Source organism: Sus scrofa, chromosome 3 (genome assembly GCF_054392235.1).
Source record: "Sus scrofa isolate SSC_HxYL_T2T_F1_AM1 chromosome 3, Sscrofa_HxYL_maternal_Yorkshire_Landrace_v2.0, whole genome shotgun sequence".
NCBI classification, from domain to species: domain Eukaryota; kingdom Metazoa; phylum Chordata; class Mammalia; order Artiodactyla; family Suidae; genus Sus; species Sus scrofa.
In genome coordinates, this window is record NC_139385.1 from 5561815 (window position 1) to 5580541 (window position 18727).

At 48.9% G+C, this 18727-nt stretch overlaps 1 long non-coding RNA gene across 1 annotated transcript in view; it reads right to left on the minus strand.

The window, feature by feature from the left end:
• Window positions 1–746: 746 nt before the first annotated feature.
• LOC146404351 (uncharacterized) overlaps window positions 747–18727 on the minus strand; it is an 84526-nt gene continuing 66545 nt past the window's right edge. The window contains exons 4-5 of the long non-coding RNA XR_014840097.1: window positions 9174–9228; window positions 747–822 (exon numbers count right to left, since the gene is read on the minus strand). This is a non-coding gene — a long non-coding RNA (uncharacterized LOC146404351). The remainder of the gene's footprint in view (window positions 823–9173; window positions 9229–18727) is intronic.

The window sequence follows — 18727 nt, forward strand, 5'->3', positions numbered from 1 at the left end:
CACTAACAAATCCATATTTAATGTAATAACAAAGGACCGATGTAAAAGATTTTTAAAAAACAAGTTGAAACTACAATACTACCACCATGAAAAGTTGGGGAGGCACCCGAGGATTGGTAAGGGGCGTTCAACAACCCTGTAGCTTGATGACTCAGGGCAACTTTCATGGTTCTGGGTGCTAATTAACTTCAGGTTTATTAGGCTAAGTATCCATGCGAAAAATGTCAGAGCAAGCGCTAAAATGCCAGAGAAAGAATGATACCTGCCAAAACAGCAGAGGGGAGAGAGGGGTGTCTGCATACTGGCCTCACTTACTGCGAGCTTGCTGTGGGCTGATGCTGCTCTGGTAAGTTCTCCCCACAGTCTTCTGCATTTAGGCTTATTTTTATTTATTTTTTATTGTTTTAATTTTTGTCTTTTTTTTTTTTTTTTTTTTTTGCCATTTCTTGGGCCACTCCTGCGGCATATGGAGATTCCCAGCCTGGGGGTCTAATCAGAGCTGTAGCCACTGGCCTACACCAGAGCCACAGCAATGTGGGATCCGAGCCATGTCTGCGACCTACACCACAGCTCACGGCAACGCCAGATCCTTAACCCACTGAGCGAGGCCAGGGATCAAACCCACAACCTCATGGTTCCTAGTCAGATTCGTTAACCACTGAGCCACGACGGGAACTCCTAGGCTTATTTTTAAATGTCCATTTCGCAGTTGGGAAAGTGGAGGTACCAAGAAGTCAGGGAGCCTACCGTGGGTCGCCAAAAGGCAGAGCCAGGACAGGCATCCAGGCAGTTTGGCTCGGTGACCTTGAGTTTGTCATCACTCTAGGAAAGAAGAAGAAAGAAAAAGGGAAAGCATGGGAAACAGAAGCCTGTACAGGTAGATGTTCTGGACCCGAGCTAAGCGCTGAAGAGAGGAAGCTGGGGCTCCGGGCCTGCACGGCCAAGGTCATGTCAGGGGGGGAGGGTGGACAGCGTGGGGGACCCAGTGTAGCCTCTCAGCCCGTTGCTCCACACAACCCCTCTCCCCAGGGGAGCGAGGGTCCCTGACAGCAGCAAAAACACAGAATGGCTGGCATCCTTAATAATGGAAGACGCGAGTCCCTGAAATCAGACTGGAGACCACCCAGGACTCGCAGCAGCTGACAAATAGAAAGAAAAGCAGTTTTTGGACGCCAGGCGCTGCTCTCAGGAACGGAGCCCAGAGCTGTATCTGGGGTGTATGTGTGGTGGGGTCCCTCCTTGGACAGCAGGATTTTAAAGGCCCTGCTTCACTGCAGGTCACCCAGACCTGGGCACCTTGGTTTGAGAGTCCCTTCAGCAATATCTGCTTCTCTGCCATGTTAAACACATCCCAACCTTTTTTTGGAGGGAGGTCATAGAGGGACATAAGGACACAAATGATATTTATTTGCCTCGCAAATGGGCGTATTTCCTGTTTCACCGTGAGACCACTCAGGCGTCTGCAGGCATCTATGTCATAGTTTTCTGATGGCAGAAGCAACCCGTGTTCATTCTGTAAGCTTGGAAAATCCAGAAAAGGACGAGGAGAAAATGAAAAGTCACCGTAATTTGGAGACTACAACTGTTGGCGTGCCTGCCTATGCAAACGTGTTTTAAAAACACAGCGGTGTTCGTTACATACGTTATTCCATGTGTAACATACGTGTTATATGTACTTAGGGGTACAGACATCTGTGGAGAACATTAAAGAAAAGGAATTATTAATGCAATAAGCATGGTGGGGGGAGTGAGAGGGCAGTCACGGGAGGGGCTCAGAGGGGACTCGCGTGAACAGGCCATGTTCTTATTTTACGCTGGGTGGGGGGTACTTGGGGGTGTCTGGTGTACTTTTGGGGGTATGATATGGTTTACAATTAAATCATTTTTTAATGACACTGCACCCCCACTTGTTTATTTGACAAACCCTTGCTGAGCACCTTCTACATTCCAGGCTTCAGGATCCACGGGGGATCAATACACAAAGATTGCTTCCCCGGGGATCTGCTCACGCGATGAGCAGAGAAGGGAGACGACAGAGATCAGGAGGCCGGGGGGCAGTTTGCAATTTTCATGGACTGGTCAGGGGAGGCTCGGCGAGAAGGTGACGCTGGAGCAGAGACTTGGAGGAGGCGAGGGAGGGCGCCCCTCAGGTCTCTAGGGAAAGATCACGCCAGGAAGCGAGAGCAGCCAGCGCAAGGGCCCCGAGGTGGGAGTGTGCTAGGGACGCTGCAGCGGCGTGGGGGCAGGGGAGCGAGGGGGGCAAAGTCGGAGAAGTAATCGGAGGCCAGCCCAGGGGGGGCTTGGGCAGCATCACACAGACTCGGATCTTTCTCCCAGTGAAACGGGCACCATTGGAGGATTTTGAGCAGAGAGCAGGTGTGAGCTCACCTGACCTCCCAGGGTCCCTCTGGCTGCTGCTGAGAATGGGTTTTAAGAAGGAGGAAGACCACTTAGGAGGCTTGTACTGTATCCAAGGAGAGTCGAGGTGATGCAGATGGGGTGGTGAGACATGGTTGAATTTTGAGTCTTTTCTTTTTAGGGCCACACCCACGGCATATGGCGGTTCCCAGGCTAGGGGTCCAATCGGAGCAGTAGCTGCTGGCCTACACCGCAGCCACAGCAACACCAGATCCTTAACCCACTGAGCGAGGCCAGGGATTGAACCTGCATCTGTTGCAGGACTCTTGTACAGAGAGATGGGACGCCGAGGCTTTCTGCCAGGAAGCAGCATTGATTCACGTCGGCACTGGCTCAGCGGATTCATAGCCAAAGGCCGAGCCCCGAACCCAGCGGGGCGCTGTCATGCGTACCCTCGGTTATTTTTCCTGTTACACTTGGGCCCCTTTGACCCCCTTACACGGTAACACATTCTGTAAACTCTGGTGGAAGGATCTGTGTTACAAAGTTTCGCATGGATACAGATTATGTCTTGCTGCCAGAGTTACAGATGCGCACACAATGCTGGTCATGTCACGGTGCCTTCCCTTTGTTCTGGGAGGGCCCTTCCCACACGTCCTCCTGTATGATAGTCGGGGCTCCTTAACCGCTGAGCCACGACGGGAACTCCTGAGTCTTTTCTGAAGACAGAGCCCACAGGACTTCCCGTTGGATCAGATGTGTCAGAGGAAGAGGAGTCATCGCCACTGCCAGGGTTTTTGACCTGAACGAAGAGGCTGGAGCAGGGATCCCCCCCAGATAAGGAAGCCTGTGTGAGGGGCGGAGGGAGGCAGGAGGAAACCACGGGGTGAAGGGGGGCTCCTGGACGCCGAGAGAAGGGGCCCCAAGAAAGAGGGTGGTCCAGTGGGTCAGATGAGATGCGGATGGAGAATCAACCTCAGATTCAGCACCTGGGGGCCACTGGCAACCGTGATGCTTGACGGCTCTGGTTCTGGTGAACCCCTCCCACCCCCCACGTACATGCCCGGTACCTCTGCAGTGGCCTCATTTGGAAAAGGGTCTACAGACGGAATTAAGGTAAAGTTTGGTTTTTTTGTTTTGTTTTGTTTTGCTTTTGAGGGCTGCGCTTGCTGCATATGGAGGTTCCCAGGCTAGGAGTCCAATTGGAGCCACAGCTGCAGGCTTACGCCACAGCCACAGCAACTCGGGATCCAAGCCGTGTCTGCGACCCACACCACAGCTCACTTCAGTGCCAGATCCTTAACCCACTGAGCAAGGCCAGGGATCGAACCCACATTTCCATGGATGCTAGTCGGGTTCGTAACCTGCTGAGCCACAACAGGACTTCAAGGTAAAGGCCCTGAGATGAGGTGACCTGGGGGGGACCCTGAGTCCAACGATGTGACCTTACACGAGACAGCAAATGAGCAGACAGGCAGGGAAGGCCATGTGACACTGGAGGCAGAGACTGGAGTCCCAAGCCAAGGACCACTGAGCGTTGTTGGAAGCTACCAGAAGAGAAGATGGGCCTGAAGCAGATTCTCCCTCGGGGCCTCACGAAGGAACCAACCCTGCTGCCCCCTTGATTCTGGATTTCTGGTCTCGAAATGTGAGAGATTAAATTTCTGCCGTTTTGAGTGACCCAGTTTGTGGTGCTTGGTAGAGCCACGCTGGGAAGGCAACACAGTGGAGGGGCTCACAGTGTGAGCCTGGCTGGTTTGAGAGAGGAGTCGGGGTGGGGGGGCGGAGGGAAGTGGAGTCGGGACGAGGTGTGGGTGTTGTGGATGCGGAGGCTGGTCCTCGCACGGCTGAGAGGCGGGGGTTCGGGGAGGCTCCCTCCCTCCTGCTTCGATTTTCCAGAAACACGGAGTGACCATTTTCTGTGTCTTCACATTTTATAACGTTTTGGAATTTTTAATATAAACTGATGGATTATTGAAGACCATTCCATTATTCATCGGGTGAGACAGGCTTACCTTTTGATAGCAAGCATAATTTCCCCCAGTCCCTTGAAGCGCCTGGGGCTTCCTGGCACCACCCATGCAGCCTCCTCTCCAGGAGCCGCGGGAGGAACTCTTGGTCCGTGGCCTCCGAACTCCGAACCATGCGGCCGGGGGCCCAGGGCTCAGGGCTGGGAATCAATTGATTCCTGGGGCGAAGGAAGCTTCCACTATCGAGGTTTCAAACAGCCAGCTCTGTCTTGCCATGGCCTCACGATCTCATTTAATGTTCTGGAATTTAATCATTCACTCAGCATAAAAATAAGAGGGGTGGGTGGCAGGACCGGAAAATCCTGAGGCAAAGGCACAGGACCACAGGCCCCAGCTTGAGGTGGCAAGTGTGCTTATTCCCCTGGCAGAGCAGAGCGGATTCTGGCACTGAAGCTGATGACTTTGTGCAGCTGGGCACCCGAGCTCCAGCCAACCCACCCCTTCATCCGTGTGGGTGCAGCGGGGACGTGGGGCTGTCCTGCCAGGGTTGCAAAGCAGGCCCTTCTGAGAGATGACACAGACCTCCCAACAGGGCCTGTGATCGTGGCCACGAACCCCTGCCAGGGTGACATCTGTCCTGGTTCTCTCTGGCCCACGCAAAGCTTTCTCCGAGGCGGTTTTGACTATTCCACATGCATTTTGCTGGGGGCACCACCCCACCACCTCTGGGAAAGCAGGGGTGTCCTTGCGTCGGTTCATTGGGCTCATCCTGTCATTCATGAAAGGCATCACTGAACACCTGCCACGCGTGGGGTCCCCTGCTTAGTGTCAAATAAAACAATCAATTCTCAAACACTGTTTCCGCCCAAGGCCAGGTTACCCGGGGAATAGACTGGAGGGTTTAAAGTCCCCGCGGATTAGAGGTCCTTGCGCAGAGCAACGCATTTGGATAGGTTTAGCCCCGGCTGAAAGACACGTGGCTTCCTGTGACTAATACAGCAAATGATTCATCAATTCTGCACACCCCCAGAGCCACTTTGGGGAGTGCTGCCAGGTCTTCAAAATACTTCCCCTCCTGAGGGAAAAAGACTTGTGCTTCAGGACTCTGCTTTTGATCAGCGCCGCAAGCGTCTTACTCCTCCAAGCCAGGCTGCGCCCGGGACTTTAACGTCGCTGCATCTCTGTGTTTCAGTATCGCTGCCCTGCCAGCAGATACATCTGCCGGGTTCCCCAACCTAACCTTCACGGCTCTCATCTCCCACTCCTTTCCTGCTTGTGCCAGGAGGCATGCCTAATCAGAGGTTTGTCTGCCCGGCAGGCAAGGAAGCCAGCCCGCTCTGTCGTACCGGGGTGGGGTTTTCATTTTAATTTATAGGTTGTGTTGTCTGGGACGAACCAAGGGCTGGATCTTCCAGGGTATCACAGAGGAAGCATCCCCACGCATTTCAAAAATCTTTTCTTTTTTCCTTCGCATTTTAGGGCCGCACCAACAGCATGTAGAGGTTCCCAGGCGAGGGGTTGATTCGGAGCTACTGCTGCTGGCCTACACCACAGCTCACAGCAAAGCTGGTTCCTTAACCCGCTGAGCGAGGCCAGGGATCAAACCTGAATCCTCCTGGATATTGGTCGGGCTCATTACCCACTGAGCCATGAAGGGAACTCCTCGAAAATCTTGCATCTGCCTGAGCGAGAGGTTATCAAGGGGAAATTTATCCAAATGGCTTAGGATGATGATGATGACAAGCGAAAAAGTGTCCTGGCTGATGGTCCAATGAGTGTGCTGGCACGTGGCCACAAGAACAAAGTTTGCCAAGATGCTCCTGCGCCGTCGCAGGGATGGCTCCGTGGAGAAGCGCTGTCCTTTCTCCCCGCCCCACAAACTTTCTCTGTGATTTTCTTTGGGGCTAATGTCCTCTGGTGTGAGGCCGCCTCTATATCCCATTCAAAATTTATAGCTGGTTCCAGTGGAAGCGCCGAGAATACAGAAATGGCAGAATACGTCCTTGTCTTTCAGACCTGGGCTCATGAGAACAGGATTTCTGCTCCCCCCGCTCCCCCTCAGGTCAGGCTATGAGAACAGAGGAGAGAGGCTAGGACGGCGGCAGCCGCTTCCGTTTCTGTCCGGAGGCTGGGACTCTGGGCCGGGGAGCTGTCGACCACCTAGAGGACAGAGCGCTGGGAGGCGAGGCGCCGTCATTCGTGGATGTATAAAAGCCACGTGGCTTCCAGCCACTTCCAGCCAAACATCTGCTTTATTAATATTAAACGAACGTGCTGTGGGCTGTTAAGAAAACAGCACCATAAAATGTGTAAGTACAATGATCACGTCCTCAATACAGATGATAAAATCTCCTATATGGAAAACTGGTGCTTTTACACTTGCTTTTTTTTTTTTTTTAATCCTAGGTGAGTGAGATAGGTAATGAGAACATTCATCTACATGGATTAATAAAAATAAAATTGCCTGCCTCTTCCTGACATTGATCTTCTTTTGGATTGCACGATGCCACTTTGTGACTAACTTGGGCTTTTGAAAACCTTTGCTGTATTTGGCTAAGCTGTCATTGCAACAGGGTCTAATAGCCGGGGCCTGGAGGAGTCGGCTGGCAAGGGCGGAAGGGACCAGGAGGAGACTGCCGGTGTTCAAGCATCACTCAGCGTCCCGGCGTGTGGCTGACGATCTGGCCTGAGCCAGGAGCCCTGGCATTTTGGTAGTTCTGTAAATGCCACACGTCGAGAGGGCAAGCTTTGAAGGGAATGAGGGCAGGTAAACAGGTGCCCTACAGCCTCATTAAGACAGGTGTTTGCGGGAACTAGAAAATGGTCTCTATCTGTACGGGTAACGTCCCAAGGCCAGCTCAGAGGACAGCTCATTAGAGATGGTCGATGCAGCGCTTTCTCCACCAGGACTGTCTATTAACCGGCAGCTCTGCACATTTATGGTACAAATAGTAACTGATACTCATAATTATGGCCCCCAGGCAACAGAAACTCCCGGCGAGACATTGTGTTTATTGGAGCCAGATTAAATTATGGCCACGGAGGTTTTAATGCCCAGTGCATTTGATTGTTTTATAATTCTTTGAGAAATGGAGATTTGTGTGAAGTACAGCCTCATTAACCAAGGTATCTGATTGAGACAGAAGGTCTCATCCACAAGCCTTGCTGCAGAGCGGATTCGACTCAAATGCACTCATAAAATGTAGAAAAGGTAGTTCACGGAGTGCAGGTTCCCTTTTCACGGCGATGGCGGGAGGTGGAGAGGAGGGCTGGGGTGGCCATGCGCTGGCCATGTGGGGAGAGGCAGAACCCCTAACTCATGGGGTCTCTGTAGAGTATGGGGAAGAGCTCATGGGTAGTGGTCCCTGCAGATTATGACATACAAAAATGTCTGCCCAGCATGGGACTGGGCACTGCCAGTGACAGGGCGTGGGGGCAGAGTCCAAAATCCCTTTCTGGGCCACATGAGGCTTGGAGGGCAAGTGGCCTTAGACCCCAGCCTCCTGCCTTCTAGAGTTGGTCTCGTCCCACCCATCTCTGTGTCCCAACAGCAATGGTCCTCCTCTGTCCTCCAAACTTGGCAGGTTCATTCCTGCCTTGGGACAGGTGGGTCCTCACCACCTGGAGCGTTCATCTCCTTAACGTCTGCTTGGTTGGCTTCTAAGTCATTTCATTTGCATCACGGATGCTGTCTTAATGCTGACCTTCCCATCTAAAATGGGGTCCCTTTCCATGATGCCATCTTGTTTTTATACCCTGCACACATACCTAATATCTTCTCAGTTACTTGTGTGGAGCTGATCATCTGTTTCTCTGTGAGGGCAATGTCCTCTTCTGGTCAAGGTCACTGGCAACCTTGTTGCCAGTGCACACCCCCTCCCTTGACCGCTAAACATGGTTTTTCATGGAGTTGAGTCCAAAGTACCGAAAAACCTACTCAAGATCTTCCCAGGAAACACTGGATCATGAGAACCAAGAACTGAGAAGCCACGGCAAAGATATCCCCAGAGAGGGTCCCAGATTTTTCAGGGGCAGGTGTGGTGGAGTAGTAGACACAAAGCCAAGATAAGAACTTGGGTGGACAAAGCCCAGACAGAGTTGGCAGGAGCCCAGGTTTGCTCTGTGTACACATGTGGCCTCAGGGAAGTCCTCCCCGTGGCTGGCCTGCAGGATGACTGACAGCTGCTTCCTAGCCTCTTCCAAGGATACAGCAAAGCCCTCACGTTCCAGTGGGCAGAGTGGGGCTCTGTAAGTGGCACGGATGTCCAGCTGCTGTCACTGGACACAGGCCCCACTCACAACCTGGCAATCAAGACTCAGTTCCTCAGAGCCACACTAATCTAAATAATGACAAACATTTCTCATCTGGGTGTGTCTTTGGAGTCAGAGGTTTCTGCGTCTCAGACCAGTGAAGGAACGCAGTCCTGCTTGAGTAACAGAAATAATAGGAATAAGGGTAATAGCAGTGGTGGCGACACTGAGAGTTTACATCTATGCAGAACATGCCATGGGCTGGATACTGTGCTCAGAATGTTGTGTGTACACTGTATCCAGCTGATGCCAGCCCCTCAGAGTACACTGTCATTGCCCATCTCACCAGGGATGCAATGGAGACTCAAAGAAGTTAAATTTCTTGCCTACTTAAGTTCACCCTACTGGCAGGTGACAGAGCATGGATTTGAACCCTGGAGTCTGACACCCAAGCCTCCCTTTGAGCCACAGAGACTCTTGGTCCTTTCCAGGGGTAAAGGAGACTTGGGGGCTGGTCACACTGGGGCCGTGAAGGGGGCATTTTGCTCACCATCTGAGACGGAAGAGGGTGATGTGGTTCCAGGAAACACTCACCAGTCACTGATGGTTGGAAACGTCCCAGCAGGGCCTCCATCTAGTGCTGATGATTCTGCAAAACAAAACAAACCAAAAAAGGGTTCAAAAGAGCTTAAATGTAAGTCCCCGCAAATTAGGGAGGGAGACCATTAAAACTCTGTTCTCTATTAAAGTAATGCCATGGCGAGATGTTCCTTTTCTCACATATGCTGATTGGATGCATTCCATGAACTGCTTCTGGGTCCTCCGTGGCTGAAGGTGAAGATCATTGCCAGGAACTTCCTAAGTCAAGGTTGAACCGGGTGGCCTCGTGTGCAATACTCTACATAGGGTGGACCCAGCGAAACAGCCGGACTAGCTCTCAGAGGCCCAAGGGCATCGAGACAGAGACAGAAGAGTCAGACAGAGGTGGTTCTACCTGCATCTTCCTCGCATGTGACCTTGGCAAGTTACTTAACTCCTGCCGGGCCTTAGTTTTCTCTCCTATACAATGTACACGTCATACCCGACACAGAGCTTTCCAGAGGAATAGGAATGGCCTGTGTGACGTGCCTGATGTTGAATTGGCTTTCAACACAGAGTAGTATCTCCAATGATTAGGATTCTGTGAATTTTGAACAAGGCGGCAAGTGGAAAAACATCTCCATGGATGTCTGCCCCTACTGTGCAGTACTTCTGAGAGCCCTGGACACTCTCTGCCCTGACAGAGGACTCCCTGACTGGACCCCCTGCTGTTTCCCATTTGCCCAGGATCCTACCCCCCCAGGGAGTGTGACCAGTTATATAGACCAAGGAGTTCCCGCCATGAGTGACAGCCCCTGAGTGGGCCATGCCTCCTGCACATCTAAGAAGGCCCTGTGTGGGGCTGGTGGGGAGTGAGCAGAAGGGGAGATGGTTTGGTGGGCTTCTAGGGTAGAGTATCTACCACCTGGGCGCAGAAGAGAGGATCTGGGGGCATTTGACGAATGTGACCCATTGGAGACTGTCTCCAGATGAATAGCGTCCTATCGAAGAAACAGAAACAGATCACAGCCCTTGGGAGCAGACTGTGGCTAGGTGGGAGAGGGGAGGGAGTGGGATAGATGAGGAGTTTGGGGTTGGTAGATGCAAACTATTATATTTAGAATGAATAAGCAGTGGGGTCCTACTATACTGCACAGGAAACTCTTCTACTCTCTTGGGTGAGAACATGATGGAAGAGAGTATGAAAAACAAAAAGAATGTATTGATATGTACAAATGGGTTACTTTCCTGTACAGCAGAAACAGAAGGAACATTGTAAATCAACTCTACTTTGATAGAAAAATTTTACAAAACTCACATCCTTCCCCAAATCTTAGAATGGAACCTTATTTGCCAATGCAGTCATTGAAGATGCAATGAGTCAAGATAAGGTCATATCTTAACTAGTAGGATTAGGGGGCCCTTCGTCTGATATGACTGGGTTTTTACTACAAGAGGAGACGAGGCACAGAGATGCACAGAGGGAAGACAGCCAGTGACAATGGAGGCAGAGATTGGAGTGGGGGCAGCCACAAACCAAGGATTGCTGGCAACCACCCAAAGCTAGCACAGAGGCAAGGGGCAGATGCTCCCTGAGAGCCCCAGGAGGGAACCAGCCCTGCCGACACCTTGGTTTCAGACCCCTGGCCTCCAGTGAGAAAATACATTCCTGCTGTCTTAAGTCACCCAGTTTGCGGTACTCTGTCACAGCAGGCATCGAAAATGAATACAGGGATTTTCAGAGGGTGCAAAGAGAGGGTCTGCAGAGGTGGGCTCTCGGGTCCCTTGGGCAGAAGAAGAATGAGGTAATGAGTTCCAGCAAACAGGACCTAGGTTTGATGCTACAATAGATAAAGCAGCTGGTGCTGGGGAAGCATGCAGGTTAATGGAACAGAATAAATTCAGAAACAGCCCTGCATATGAATGGAAATGGACATGGTGTTTCAGATCAGTAGGAGAAAGCAAGACTATCCCATAGATGGTGTTAAGACAGCTTGGAGTAGTCTGGGAAAAGTGAAGCTGGAGTCCCCTACATGACTCCTTATGTGAAAATGAATTCTAGATGGATCAGAGGTTTAAATGTGTTTTTTTTTTTAAATAAAGCCATGGCTTCTGGAATGGAATAGACATACTTTTTCCTTTTGGTCCAGCTAAATACAGCTAAAACACTTGAAGATTATATGGAAAACAAACATAAGAACAAACATAAGACAAACATAAAACAAACATAAGAAGACTCTGAAAGATAGAGAGAGAAAGGCAGACAGGCCAGGAAGCTCAGGATCCAAGGATTGGCATGGTGGTGAGTTCCCTGTTTTCTTCTTGCCTCAAATATCCTAGACTTAGTGCCAGAGAGACTGGCAACCTAGAAATGCTAGCAGGTGCAGATAAGAAAAGCCTTGAGAAAAATTTGATCTCTCTAGACAAAAGGACCAGCAAAGGGGAAGCCTAGCAAGACAATAATTGCTATGCTCCTTCCAAACACTGCAGAAAACACTGCAATCCCACCCCTACCCTGGCAGCAAAGACTGAGTGAGAAGCCTTGACTTTCATCCCTACCAGGTTGTAATGAGGTACCCCAAATTTCCCCCTTCTCTGGGGTGCTGGAAGAGAAGGACCTAGTAGGGACTTTCATCCCTGCTGGTGGTAATGAGATGCCCTCTCTCTGCGGGCATGTTAAGGACGCTGTATGGAGCCTGGGGGGTGAGCCTCATCTGGGGGCCTGTCCTCCTCCCCACTGGGGCAGTGTCAGAGAAGGCCTCGTTGAAAACCATGGCTTTCATCATCACCCAGCAGTCATGAAGCCACCCTCTCCCCCGCAGTGACAGTGGAGACCATATGGGAAGCAGTAATGAGCCACTTCTGTCCCTCCCCGCTGAGATGCTATCAGGGGAGTCCTAGAGAGGAACCTGAACTTCTACCCTCACCTGAAAGCAACAAAGGGGCACCCCCCTCTCACCCTGCCAGAGCAATGTCAGAGGACACCTAGTAGACAGAAGATGTATATAATGCCCAGAGACTCAAAATCTAATACCACAAATACACAGGTTTTCAAAGAAAATCACTCATCCTACCAAAATCCAGGAATTTCTCAACTTGAATGATATAAGGCAATCAAGAGACACCCATAATTAAATGCCACAGGGGCTAGAATTATCTGGCAAGGATTTTAAAACAGCCATCATAAAATGTTTCAACAAGCCATAACAAACATCTTTGGAACAACTGAAAATGTAAAACATCTTATCAAAGAAATTAAGTCCCAACAAGGAGATCGAATACATAAAGAAGAACCAAACGGAGACGTACAACTAAAAAATACAATAACTAAAGTAAAAGCTTAATGGAGCAGTTCAACAGCAGAATGATGGGAGGAAAGAATCAGTGAACTTGATGAGAAAACAACAGAAATTACCATTTCTGAACACTGGGAGAAAACAGACTAAAAACCACAATAAAAGAATAGATCCTTGGGGACCTGTGAGAGAATAATGATCTAACATTCACTTCATGGGCGTCCTAGAAAGACAGCAGACAGAGGATGGGGCTAAAAATTATTCAAAGAAATAATAGCTGAAAACTCCTCAAATTTGGCAAAAGACATACACATATGGATGCAAGAAATGGAGTAAACCCCAAACAGGATATACTGAAAGAGATCCATGCCAAAACACATCAAGTTGCTAAAAACTAAAAGTAAGGAAGTATCTGGAATGCAATAAGGGAAAAACACCTTACCCATAGGAGAAAAATAACTATAATTACAGCAGATTTCTTATAAAAAACTATGACATTTAGAAGAGAGTAGCTCTCTAAAAAAAAAAAAGAGAGAGAGAGAGAGGAGTTTCCATCGCAGCTCAGCAGAAATGAATCTGACTAGTATCCATGAGGACACAGGTTTGATCCCCGGCCTTGCTCGGTGGGTTAGGGATCTGGCATTGCCGTGAGCTGTGATGTAGGTCACAGATGTGGATCTGATCTGGGGTTGCTGTGGCTGTGGTGTAGGCTGGTGGCTGCAGCTCTGATTGGACCCCTAGCCTGGGAACCTCCATATGCCACGGGTGTGGCCCAGAAAGCAAGGAAGAAACAAACAAAATGCCCAAAACAAATTTTAAAAAGAAAATAAAAATTAGAAGAGAGTAGCTCAATATTTTTCAAAAGCTTACAGAAAGTAACTACCAATCCAGAATTCTGTATTAAATGAAAATATCCTTCAGGAATGAAGGGGAAATTAAGAACTTCTCAGTTGAAGGAAAACCAAGAGAATCTGTCACTAGGTGATCTATCCTAAAAGAATGGCTAAAGAACATTCTTGAAACAGACATAAAATGATAAAAGAAGAAATCTTGGAACATCAAGAAGGAAGAAAAAACATTAAAGGGTCAAAATATGGGTATATACAATAGACTTTCTTTTTATTCTTAAGTGGTCTAAAACAAAAATTGTAACACTTCCTGAGGAAGTACTCACTGTATGTAGAGGAAATATTTAATTCAATCATAAGTGGAGAGAATATAAAGGAACATAAAGAGAAGTCAGTTTTCCATACTTTATTTGAGCTGATTGAATGCTGACATCAATAAACTACGGTCTGTTGTGTACATTTAATAAGATCCTTAAAGTACCTGAAGTATAGGAAAAGACACATTCGAAAACACTATTTACACATCAAAATGGAATTCTAAAAAGTGTTCAAGTCACACACAAGAAGGCTTAAAAAAGAAAACAGAGAAATGAAAAAAGGAGAGAGGAGGCACAGAAAACAAAAAAATAAAATGGTAGAATTTGGCCCTAGAATGTTAATAATTACATTAAATGTAAATGGTCTAAATAGACTAATTAAAAGAGTTTGACACAGTGAATTAGGAAACAGTGGAAAATAATTTGGCAGTTTTTTTTTTTTTAAATAAAACATACACTTAGCATATGACTAAGCAATTGTACTCCTGGGCATTTATCCCAGAGAAATGAAAACTTACGTCCACACAAAAGTTTGATTGTTCACAGAAGCCCCAAGTTGGGAAAAACCAAATGCCCTGCACTGGGTGGGTGAGTAGTTAAAAGTGTGGAGCAGAGTACTCGGCAGTGGAAAGGAACGAACTCTCGATACAGGCATCGCCAAGATCTCAAGGGCATCATGATGGAGAAAGCCAGTCTCAAAGGATGATTCCACTTATATATTCCCCTTATATAAAATTATCTAAAGGACAGAACTACAGAGATGGAAAGCAGATCGGAGTTGTGCAGGGTTAGACGTGATGGGGAAAGGAGGATGGGTTTGACAATAAAGGGGCGGCATGAAGATGATCTCAGTGGGGACAGGACAGTGCTGTACCTTTTTTTTTTTTTTTTTTGTCTTTTTCTAGAGCCGCTCCCTCGGCTTATGGAGGTTCCCAGGCTAGGGGTCTAATCCGAGCTGTAGCCACAGCCATAGCCACAGCCACAAGGGATCTGAGCTGCGTCTGCGACCTACACCACAGCTCACAGCAACACTGGATCCTTAACCCACGGAGTGAGGCCAGGGATCGAACCTGCAACCTCGTGGTTCCTAGTCGGATGCGTTAGCCACTGAGCCACGACGGGAACTCCAGGTCAGTTCTGTATCTTGATTGCGGTGGTGGTTATATGAATCTGCACACAGTTGATAAGATGGCATAGAACACATGTGGTACCCAATGAAGATCAATTTCCTGATTTTCATGTTGTGTGACTTTTAACTCGGTAAGCTGGCACCACTGGGGAAACCAGATGGGAGGGTACAGGTTCCTCTCTGTACCCTCCTTTTTTTTTTTTTTTTCCTTCGGCTGCCCCGCAGCATTTGGAGTTTTGGGGCCAAGGATCAGATCCAAGCTACAGCTGTGATAGCCACCACAGGTGTGGCCATGCTGTTTTTGTATTATCTTTGCAACAACCTGTGAATCTATGATTGTTTCAGGATAAAAAGTTAAAAGCAATAAAGCCATAAAAATTACAGAAGAGAGCATGAGGGGAAAAAAAAAAATCCCACAAAACCTAAAACCCAGAAAGGAATCAATAAATTGAGCAGCATAAAAATAAAGCTTGATACAGCAGACCATAACAGAGTCAAGAGACAGATAAAAATCTGGGAAAACATATTTGCAACATCTGCGGCAGACAAATGTGACAGGTCCAACTTCCCAGCCTCACAGAGTTCACATAAATCAATAAGAAAAAATAACCCAGTAGAAAAATGGGCAAAGGATGGGAACGGGCAATTTACTGAAAAATAAATACAAATGGCTCATAAATGCGGGAAAGCTGCCCAGCCTCATCTTAATGAAGGAAATCTAAAACAAACAACAGAGAAATGTGTTGTACGGTGATCAGATTAACACAAATGGAAAACTGTGATGGCCTAGGGCTGTGGATGACGGAAAAGTAGACACTTTTTAACCCAGTTGGTGGGAGTGTAAATCAGTGCACTCTTTCCGGGAGACAATTAGGAAATAATTACGAAAATTAAAAATACTCCCAGCAACCTCACTCAATGCAGTTATCCTAAAAACATAACCCTCAGGTTTCTCCAGATACATGCCCCAGGATATTTTTATGCCAATATATGAATTATATTTGTAAAATGGTGCCAGGCACATAGCGAAGGCTGTGTGTTGATTAAATAAATCAATACGGGACTTCTAATGCAAAGATCTCTAAAAGGAATAAACAGTGTGTGTACAAAAGGACTCCTTTTTGCATTTACTTATTTTTTTATTTTTTGTATTTTTCCAGGTCCCGCGGCATATGGAGGTGCCCAGGCTAGGGGTCTAATCAGAGCTGTAGCCGCCGGCCTACACCGCAGCCACAGCCACGCCAGATCCGAGCCACATCTGCGACCCACACCACAGCTCACGGCAACGCCGGATCCTTAACCCACTGAGCGAGGCCAGGGATGGAACCCGCAACCTCGTGGTTCCTAGCCGGATGCGTTAACCCCTGAGCCACGACGGGAACTCCTTTTCCGTATTTAAAAATAAGCATAGGTATGTGCGTATGCATATCTGCACTACACGTGTGTATGTTTCTCTACCGGAGAGGGAGGGAAGATTTTACTGAGTTTCTTAGTTTTATTCCTAAGAGACTGAACGTTGTTCAGCAAATATTCACTCCCCTTCCTCATCCCTTTGGGTGAAGTAGACCTCTCTGCTTGGGTCTGGTCATGTGATTTGCTTTAGCCGAAAGAATGTGAGTAAATGTGGGACAAACAGGCTCTACACGTGCTTCTGTGTGTTGCTTTGACATCTTGTGCTCCTGCCACTGGTGTGACAAGAACACGCTCTGAGTGATCACGGGTGCTGGTTAGAGAGAGATCTAAGACCCATAGACTGAAGCAGGGCTGCCCCAGCCAACCCGCAAACCTATATATGAGAAAACTCTTTGTTGCTGTAAGCCACTGAGATTGGGAGAGTATTTGCTATGCAGCATTAATACTATAGGAAGTGACTAATACAGTAACCCCCAAACTTTTTGACCTTTTCCTGATCTTACATATACGTGCATATATTTTTACGTTTCCCATTCTCTATATGTTTTACTTACTATATATGATTATTTTAATCATGTATATTTACTTTATTTTTTTGTCTTTTTCAGGGCCACATCCATGACATATGGAGGTTCCCAGGCTGGGGGTCTAATCGGAGCTGTTGCTCCTGGCCTACACCAGAGCCACAGCAACGCCAGATCCAAGCCTCGTCTGCAACCCACACCACAGCTCACAGCAATGCCGGATCCTCAACCCACTGAGCAAGGCCTGGGATCAAACCCACAACCTCATGGTTCCTAGTCGGGTTCGTTAACCACTGCGCCACGACGGGAACTCCACTTTTATTATTTTAAAATGTCGATAAGACTTACCTAGGTGGAGAGATTATGACTCAATTTGAATTTTCTTTAAAAACTAAAAAAACTTGGAGTGCCTGCTGTGGCACAGTGGATTAAGGATCCGGTGTTGCCGCAGCTGTGGCGTAGGTTGCAGCTCCAGCTCAGGTTCGATCCTTCCCCAGAAACTACCATATGCCACAGGTACGGCTGAAAAAGCAAAAAAAAAAAAAAAATAAGTTCCTAAGTATTGTATTTTTTAATGGGAGATTTAGAAGGTGGTTGGAGAAGTGTCTTATTCATGACAGTTGTAGGGAGACGCCGAGGCCACCTAAGAGAGAAGTCGACGGGTCTCTGCTTTTCACAGAAGTCTCCACATCACTCTAACTGGCACAGAGTCGGGGGCACAAGAAGAGCACGGCCCAGGAGGCTGCCTGATACCCCCCGCCCCACCCCAGGCCTGGAATTTGCCTGGGTGCTGTCCCTCAGCAGGAGCTTTCCCTGGGGCTGTGCCTGGATGGCACTGGTGGAGGTGAGGTGGCCCAGGAGGACCAGAGCTTGGGAGGAGAGAGCCCGGGATGCCCCTGGGTGCGGGGAGAGGGCGTGCAGGCACCGGCTGTCTGCCGAGGGCCATCAGAGGAACTCCGGCCCAGGCTGGGGAAGCGGAATCCATCCTGCGGGCAGCTGTTCCCTAAACCAGTACACCTCCCTGGGGCCAACGCCAAATGAGAGTGGGATCTGGAGGGCTATGGGGTTTCCACCAGCCTGGAGTCTACGAGCCCAAGTCCCAGAACTGCACGGGACTTGCTTCCACGCGATTCACTCTGATCCTGGAGGGAAACCGTGCTCTGGATGGGCCTCTGCTGCCCGTACTGCCCACGTCCACCTGCAGAATCAGGACGTGCAGCTGGGCTGGCACAGCTGTCTCTGTGCTGGAGGGGGCCCAGCTGAGCACACAGGGGTCCAGACCCATCTGTCACAGGACAGGGGGCCAGTGTTTTGGACTGCACTTTGCCAGCTCGACTAAGGCTGGATAACCCGTTCCCCAGACTCCTTCTCTGGGTGATTTCAGGTTAAAGCGGAATGTAAAAAGACTGGTGTAAGATCCGCAGGGTTGCATTAAAGCACCTTTTTCTCCGAAGCCCTCAGGCAGCCTTATCCTACTGACACTGAGTGTGCGTGCCAGCCCGCCCTCACTCCCCTCTCAGTGTGTCCAGCTCACCTTCCCAGCTGCTGGCTCTGCGGAAAACCATGGCTCCGGGCCCCCCTCCAGTGCAGACCACAGCTTTGGCCTCTGGGGACACATCGTGTTAGAGGTGGGCTCAGCTGGATCTGCTTCCTCTCCAGGGAGCATCTACCCCAACCACGCAGGCCCGCAGGCCCCGCGGGATAAGAAGAGAGATGGTTGCCCCTCTCTGATCTCACGTGCTGCAAGTCAAGGTCGTCTTATGACTGGTGTGAATGCAGCTAAAAACCAAACAACAGGATGCCGGCCTGCGCAGGAAAGGCAATTAGCAAAGACATTTTTTGCACCTCTATTCTCACTTATCTAATCCTTATCTAATTAAATAAGATGCTCTGCCTACAGTAAAGGCAGCCGCCTCCACAGGCCTGGAGACTTGCTTGGCTTCCACTCACACAGGTATTTGTAGCAAAGGTTCTCAATTTTACCCAAAAAGAGGGAGGGGGGTGGTTTCTCTAGAATACAAATAGAACACAGAATTTTTGCT